Below are 8,786 nucleotides of genomic sequence, written 5' to 3' on the forward strand. Positions count from 1 at the left end.
CAGCCCGAGAAAAAGAAAAGTATTGTTTTGCTGAGCCCAGGCGCCCGGGAGACATCTTCCAATGTGGCACAGGATGGAAGATTGCAGATGGGGTCGGAAGGGTTAAGGAATAACCCTGGGGTGAAAAAGAGAAAGGTCTGAACGCAGAGAGGAGATAAAATAGGAAGAGACAAATTTAGGCATGGGGTTTTCATTTGCCTCTCTTGGGGCAGCCCAGGATTTGCACAGCAAGCATTTTTCTTGCTACTGTTTAAGAAAAACCCAAATCTGTTTATTATGATACAGTCATTCACACAGCACACAGTGCACACCAGGTGGTACTGAATATAAACTGACTGCACACTTAAATTGATCCTATGGTGAACTGGAACTCTGCTTGAGCTTACATTTTTATTTGTCCCCCAATTTAAACTTTAATTCTCAGATCCAGCATGATACTCCATCTGAAGCTGATGTGCATAGTACTGGAATTGGGCCCTTTAGCACAATTTGTGTGACAGAGGAATAGGTAGTGGCCTCTTTTTTAAAAAAGCAGTTCAAAAAACTTGGTAGTTACTGCAGATCAAAATCTGTGAGTTCTCTTGGTAAGGATTTATTTGTAAAATTTCCCTTCCTTACAAAGGATTTTAGGGACTTCCCTGGTGGCACAGTTAAGAATCTGCCTGCCAATGCTGGGGACAGAGGTTCGAGCCCTGGTCTAGGAAGATCCCACATGGCACGGAGCAACTAAGCCCGTGTGCCACAACTACTGAGTCTGCACTCTAGAGCCCGCAAGCCACAACTACTGAGCCCAGGTGCCACAACTACTGAAGCCCGTGTGCCTAGAGCCCGTGCTCCGTGACAAGAGAAGCCACCGCCGTGAGAAGCCCGTGCACCGCAACGAAGAGTAGCCCCCGCTTGCCACAACTAGAGAAAGCCCGCACACAGCAACGAACACCCAATGCAGCCAAAAATAAATAAATAAATTTATTTTTACAAAAAATTTTACTTATTTGGCTGCACTGGGTCTTAGTTGCGGCACACGGGATCTTCATTGCAGCATGCGGGATCTTTAGCTGTAGCATGCAAACTCTTAGTTACGGCATGCATGTGGGATCTAGTTCCCCGACCAGGGATCGAACCTGGGCCCCCTGCATTGGGATTGCGGGGTCTTACCCACTGGACCACCAGGGAAGTCCCTTATTTATTTTTTACTTTTTAAAATTTAGGGAATTCCCTGGTGGTCCAGTGGTTAGGACTTGGCACCTTCACTGCCAGTTGGGCCCCGGGTTTGATCCCTGGTCGGGGAACTAAGATCCCACAAGCTGAGTGGGGCAGCCAAAAAAAGGAAAAGAAGGGCTTCCCTGGTGCTGCAGTGGTTGAGAGTCTGCCTGCCGATACAGGGGACACGGGTTCGTGCCCTGGTCCGGGAGGATCCCACATGCTGCGGAGCAGCTGGGCCCGTGAGCCATGGCCACTGAGCCTGCGCGTCCGGAGCCTGTGCTCCGCAGCGGGAGAGGCCACAACAGTGAGAGGTCTGCGTACCGAAAAAAAAAAGGAAAAGGAAATTAACAGACATTTATTCCTTTAGTTGAACAACCTTTACACACAAAATGTATGGTTTAACTTTTGTTGTTTGTTTGTTTGTTTTTTGAGTGGAAAGGAATTTAGGTCTCAAGAGGTTTTGTGAGCCTGTTACCTATTTTATGGAAATCGTTTAAGTGATTGATTGATTGATTTGCCTCAAGACCCAGCTTGCAAGATTTTAGTTGCCTGACCAGGGATTGAGCCCTGCCTGCCATCCCCCACTCCCCGCCCCCCACAGTAGAAGCGCAGAGCTCTAACCACTGGACCATCAGGGAATTCCCTAAGTGAGTCTTTTAAAAGACCTGACGAGAATAGGAGAAAGATTGGTTCAAGGAAACCAGCAATTCGATTTCAAAATTAAACTACCTATTAAGTCAGCAAAACCAGAATTGGAAAGAATTGGGGCAATTACTCTTCCATATTTCCTACACACTCAAATTCACCCAGGTAAACTAAGCCTGGACTACGGGAAGATGGGAAGCAAACAGATGTGGTGGTATGCTGACTATTAAAGAAGGCATAATTGGTGACTTGGAAGTTTGTAGAAAGGTAAGGATTTTTGAGGGTAGGTTGAGCAGGAATGAAAAAAATGTAGTTAAATTGGAAACCATGAACTTGTATTAACAGCAACTACATGACTTTTCTCAGTAGCCTTATGGGAATGGATAAATTGGGTTAACCCAAGATGACTTTTAACACTTGTTAGACTGAGCAATGATGTTACTTTTAAATAAAGCCAACCTTAATTTTTAGCCAAAGGTAAAATGGTCACAAACTAGCACTACAGATAAAGTATTTACAATTTTGATCAAAGCTGACTTTTTCTATCCTCCCACACTTGAAAGGTATCTGATGACCATCAATTTCCCAATCCTAGCATTACTAGCTTACAAACCTTAAGGTTTATAATTCCCTTCTCATTTACTTGATGTTCAATTTCCATCAGTTTCAGTATATGCCAGTATAAGTACCATTACTATTTTGCATGAAATTCAGTATTCTACAGATCCCGTGGAGTCATGGGATTGAGTCAGGAGCCTCTGCCTTTTAAGTGAACTTCAGTGGTACTGTGGAGACCAAGGCAATTTTGTTTAGGTTAACCAGGATTTGTTTCTTTTGTAAGAGAATCCTCTTGCAACATGTTTATTCAATTCTCTTAAAAATGGTGGCATTCTTTTAAACTTTTCTCCTTTCGGAAGCAGCAGTCACAGATATGGAATATTAGATTAAATCTAAAAATGTAGACCCTAGTCAACTTTCATGACTTTTCTGCATATGATCATGACAGAGGATTAGGACATCCTTCACATTTCCAAGCAAAATCCAATTTTAAAAGTTTGTCCTTGGGCTTTCCTGGTGGCACAGTGGTTAAGAATCTGCATGCCAGTGCAGCGGACACAGGTTTGAGCCCTGGTCCGGGAAGATCCCACATGCCGCCAAGCAACTAAGCCTGTGTGCCACAGCTACTGAGCCTGCACTCTAGAGCTGGCATGCCACAACTACTGAAGCCTTCGCACCTAGAGCCCGTGCTCTGCAACAAGAGAAGCCACTGCAATGAGAAGCCCACGCACCGCACCAAAGAGTAGCCCCCACTCGCCACAACTAGAGAAAGCCCACGCACAGCAACGAAGACCCAATGCAGCCAAAAATAAATTAATTTAAAAAAAAAGTCTATCCTTGCCAAACTCCATAAAACAGCCACTGGAGAGTAACCCAGCAGAGCACTGCATCACTCCAGTAAAGCTGTCGGTTTCATCACATGCACCAACATGTGCATGGCTAGTTTCTTCACTCCTCTTCTACATAACGTATTTTACACCTATTGTACAAAACAGCATTGTAAACACTGACATGTAAACTTCCTAAAAGGATAAAGCAAGGACAAAAGTATTTTTCTTATTAGAAACAAGATATACCATCACTTACAGTATTCAAACATTATTGCACTTTAGCTTTCATAATTTGACAATGCATTCATGAAACAATCTGTAGACAACTAGTTTTAAGAGACGTTAAAAAACACTTTTTAGACATGAATATCCTAATTAATTAGGTAAGAATTTCACAAACATTACTTTTTTTTTTTAATTTTATTTTTGGCTGTGTTGGGTCTTTGTTGCTTAACGTGGGCTTTTCTCTAGTTGAGGCGAGCAGGGGCTACTCTTTGTTGCAGTGTGCGGGCTTCTCACTGCGGTGGCTTCTCTTGTTGTGGAGCATGGGCTCTAGGCATGCAGGCTTCAGTAGTTGTGGCACACGGGCTCAGTAGTTGTGGCTCGCAGGCTCTAGAGCGCAGGCTCAGTAGTTGTGGCGCCGGGCTTAGTTGCTCCGTGGCATGTGGGATCTTCCTGGACCAGGGCTTGAAACCTCTGTTCCCTGCATTGGCAGGCGGATTCTTAACCACTGTACCCACAGGGTACAGGGAAGCCCACAAACATTACTTATATTAGCAGTAACAGTGGAGCTGGAGAGTATTGTACCATCTCCAAGCTGCATGGTGAGAACCACCAGCGGTGTGGCGGAACTTGTGGCCCTTTCCAAGGCTACAGCTCTTTCAACCTGCCAATGTCAGCCCTCACATCTACCTGTACTTGTGGACTGGACTGGTGATCCACTAGGTGTCAGGATTTCTTCTGGTAGATTTATGGAATGGATCAATGAAGGTAACCTCAAAGAATTTGTGTGTAGAATTTTCACCAACCCAGTGTGAATCCAGGACTCTCAGAGCCACATGGTTGGCACCCAGCTCACTCCTCCACAATAGACTGAAGGCTTCAAGCAAACTTTAGCGGTTTAACACCATGATAATTAGGCTTGCCATAGCTGGCACCCTTAGGAACTGGGCATTTGCAGCTAGCACGGCTCACAGGAATCTGATATGTGACATAACCTTGCTTGGCCTTGTATCTCAGTCTGCGTGCTTTATCAGGCTGGGTGGGGTGGAGGGCCCTGTGGAGTGCAGAGAGCTGGCAGTACGGCCAAAAGCACACCTTGAGAAGAAAGCGCATTACATCGACTCTTCCTCCACAGCTCCTGGATGTACTTGTAAGTGCCTGTTTTGGCTTACCTTTGAGATAAACTGATGGCTGCCGCCAGACTGAAAGGGAGAAACTTTCATTTGAAAGAAAAAGACTGATATTTGCAGTATCGTGTGACAAACCCCAAAATGTACAAGGTAAAATGGTGGCACAAGGAAGATGATGAGTTGCGTGTGGCAGGCGGAGAATGAGGGTCCAGGTTGGCTTTACAGAGCTGGTGATGCTTGGGCCGTGAGCTGAGGAAGATGGGTAGACGTTTCTGGGGTGAGGAAAGAGCATTCCATGTCTGGAGCAGTGTAACGTGGTGTGATGTCATAGGAAGAAGGGGTGTTCAAGGTGTGGGGGGAGCAGTAGCAAATAGCTGGAGAAGCAGGTCCGATCATGGATGGCCTTGTGGTGTTTAAATTTTAGATGGGGAACCATTGAGGGGTTTTGAGCAGGGAAGAGACACAACTGGATTTACATTTAGAAAGATGATGGAGGCAGCAAAGCAGATGGAGGATGGAGTCATGGGGGCCACACTGAAGACTGGGAAGCAGTAGTAACTGTGGCTTCATTTCTATATTAGTTCACCAGAGCTGCCATACAAAGTACCACAGACCTATGGCTTTAAACAACAGAAATTTATCCGCTCACAGTTCTGGAGGCTAAAAGTCCAAGATCCAAGGTGTCAGTAGGTTTGGTTTCTCCTGAGGCCTCTCTCCTTGGCTTGCGGATGGCTGCCTTCTCACTGTGTCCTCACATGGCCTTTCCTCTGTCTGTGTGCCTACCTGGCGTTTCCAAATTTCCTCTTCTTATAAGGATACCAGTCAGATTGTATTGGGGCCCATTTTCAATTTATTATCTCTTTAAAGGCTCTATTTCCAAATGGAATTACATTGTGAGATCCTACTGTGGATTCTGAGAATTTGAACATATGAATTTGTGTGTGTGTGTGGTGGGGCACACAGTTCAGTCCATGACACTTTGCATTAGTAACATACATGGAACGGGGTCTGGAGACCACTGACTGATAAGGTTGTTTTCCATCTCAGCATCAGAAAATAACCAACTCACATAATCTATAAAAGTTATCTGTAGGGCTTCCCTGGTGGCGCAGTGGTTGAGAGTCCGCCTGCTGATGCAGGGTACGCAGGTTCGTGCCCCGGTCCGGGAAGATCCCACATGCTGCGGAGCGGCTAGTCCCGTGAGCCATGGCCGCTGAGCCTGCGTGTCCGGAGCCTGTGCTCCGCAGAGGGAGAGGCCACAACAGTGAGAGGCCCGCGTACCGCAAAAAAAAAAAAAAGTTATCTGTAAACTGGGCATTGTGATTTGTTCATAAAGACTACTCTTGGGAATTCCCTGGCCATCCAGTAGTTAGGACTCTGAGCTTCCACCGCAGGGGGCACGGGTTTGATTCCCCTGGTCGGGGAACTAAGATCCCACATGCCCACAGGGGCGCGGCCAAAAAAACAAAAGACTACTTTTATGTCTGAATCCCTGATGCCCAGCAGATGATGCTGGCACTGGTTGAATTAATGAAAAAGATAAATGAATGCATTCATTATCTGCAGTGGTAATACACACTGAACTGTGGCTGGCCTCAGAATCTATGAAAAAGAGAGCCATAGAGAGCCTAGTGCGGGACGGGGCAGGAGCTCTTACCTCTGAGATCCAAAGGACAGTATTTTCCTTTTATTTCAAGTTATTGTTACATTTTTGTCTTCCATGGTTCAGGAGCTCCCTGAGAACCAGGTCGTATACATCTATCTGTGTTCCCGGCCACTAACCCAGTTCCTGGCACAAAGTACACGTGCCATTAAAGTTTGTGGAATGAATGAGGGAATTAGATTAAAAAGTTTTAGGGAATTCCCTGGTGGTCCAGTGGTAAGGACTCGGCACTTTCACTGCCGTGGCCTGGGTTCAATCCTTGGTCAGGGAACTAAGATCCTGCAAGCTGCGTGATGTAGAAAAAAAAAAAAAGTTTTAGTGAACAGAAACTGTAACTTTGCATTCAGGTTTTATAAGTCCTGTTTGTAGTTCAAGATATGTACTTTTTTTTTTTTTTCCTTTTTGGTGGTTGTGGCAGTGGTGAACCTTCAAGAAACGCTTCATTGAGAAAACAGCAACCATCAGCTAAAAACTCCCTCATCTCACTGCTGCATCTACAAACTGATTTCTTTTTTCTTCTCTTGTTTCAGTGGAGAAAAGGTCCTTTTTTCTAGGAAAGGCCAATGTGCCCTGGAGCCTAAACCATCACCTTCCCTTCTTAAGAATTTGGAACTTCAGCTATTCTCTTCTTTTATCTTCTACTTTCTCCAACACTAAACATATTCTAATTTCCCATCTTAAAAAAGCCTCCCTTGACCCATACCTCCTTTCAGTTCTTACCCTGTCTCGCTGCTTCACTTCTTAAAATGAGTTGTCCACCTGCCATCTTACTCCTTCATTTTTCCTTCGTTCTTCAATCCATTTCAGTCTGACTTCCAACTGCGGATCCAGTGGATCCTTTTCAGTCTTCTCATGCCAGATCTTCAGCAGTTTTCTACAATGTTGGTTACTTTCACCTTTAAAAAAAATTTATTTATTTATCTTTGGCTGCATTGGGTCTTCGTTAACGTGCGCGGGCTTTCTCCATTTGCGGTGAGCAGGGGCTACTCTTCGTTGCGGTGGCTTCTCTTGTTGCGGAGCACGGGCTCTAGGCGTGCGGGCTTCAGTAGTTGTGGCACGTGGGCTCAGTAGCTGCGGCTCACGGGCTCTAGAGCACAGGCTCAGTAGTTGTGGCACACAGCCTTAATTGCTCTGCAGCATGTGGGATCTTCCTGGACCAGGGATCGAACCCGTGTCCCCTGCATTGGCAGGTGGATTCTTAACCACTGCACCACCAGGGAAGCCCACTTTCACCTTCTTGAAACAGTTTCTCTATTTTTGTTTGTTTGTTTGATCTTCCCTGACTTTATACTCTTCAGATTTTCCTCTTACATCTTTGGCTTCCCTTTCACAGTATCCTATGGTTCCTTCTCTACCCCTTTAAAGCAGCATCTCTCAAATGCTTGCTATCCTCAGGCCACTTAATGAGTATCCTGACAGTTTTAGGTTCATTTAAAATAATGATGAACATCGTTTCATATAATGAAATGACCTTGGTATATGCTACTCTCTCTCTGCTTTGAATTCTTTTCTGTCCACTTTGCTTGGCTGGAGAGCCATCATCTTTTAGGCCTTAGGTCATTTCCACGGAGAGACCTCTCTTACTCTTGGACAGAACCCTACTTTCTCCTCCTCATTATCATAATAGCTAATGATTAAACTTAAAATGTGTTGGGCCTGTTCTACATGCCTTACCTGTGTTATCGTCACAGCAACATCTTATGTGTTTAGGGGACCATTATTACCATAAGCCCCATTTTACAGACGGGGAAAGGAAGGCAGAATGGCAGAGCTGGGATTACCAACCCAGGCGATCTGTCTTTAGAGTCCGTACAGTTAAAGGTGCTAGAGTACTTACTACAATTTATATTGATATATTTATTTAGTGACTGTCTCCCTCACTAATCCTCAAGGTCTGTGGGAGCAAAGACCGTGTCTGAAAGGTTCAGAGCTTAGCTTCAAGCGTTTACCTGGTACATGATAGGTACTCAAGATATTTGTTCAGTAAATGAATCAATAATTAAAAAAAATTCCAGACTGAGAGGCAAACTCCTCCCCATACTCTGCGTGAGAAGAAACCACCTTATCTCTTCTTGCCTTGATTTTCCACCTTGTGAATCAGGGGAGTCGGGGTGGGAGGAGAAAGCCAGGGAAAAGAGGCGGCAAGCGCAGAGACTAGGAGAAAGGAGTCGGAACATGGAACGAGTGCTTATCTTCACTTTCCTCCGCTGCAAGATGGCACCGAGAGCACCGCGTGGTACAAAAGGATACGCTACCCTTTTCTCCATTTCGGAGCGGTGTTAAGGCCTCAAGACATATGTTTCTATTTCCGTGAAAGAGCGCGGGACTAACGGAGCCTGAAGCAGCACGCGTTACCACGTTGAATAGCCTCCGGTTTCGCTTTGCGCGGAACGGGGCGGTGCGGCCCAGCAGGGGCGGAGTTCAGGCCTCGGTAGGCCCCGCCCACGGGCCGGCGGAAGCGGCCCGCCCTCGCCTCCCAGGCCTGGGCGTGTCCCCGTGGGCGCACGCGCGCGCACGGCATGTTGGGAAGGCGTC

General features: G+C 45.9%; 1 pseudogene; it reads right to left on the reverse strand.

Annotated features, from left to right (window-relative positions):
- Positions 1–3,679: 3,679 nt before the first annotated feature.
- LOC101271559 (60S ribosomal protein L15-like) lies at positions 3,680–8,772 on the reverse strand (annotated as a pseudogene).
- Between the last annotated feature and the right edge of the window lie 14 nt (positions 8,773–8,786).

Source organism: Orcinus orca, chromosome 19, assembly GCF_937001465.1.
Source record: "Orcinus orca chromosome 19, mOrcOrc1.1, whole genome shotgun sequence".
NCBI classification, from domain to species: domain Eukaryota; kingdom Metazoa; phylum Chordata; class Mammalia; order Artiodactyla; family Delphinidae; genus Orcinus; species Orcinus orca.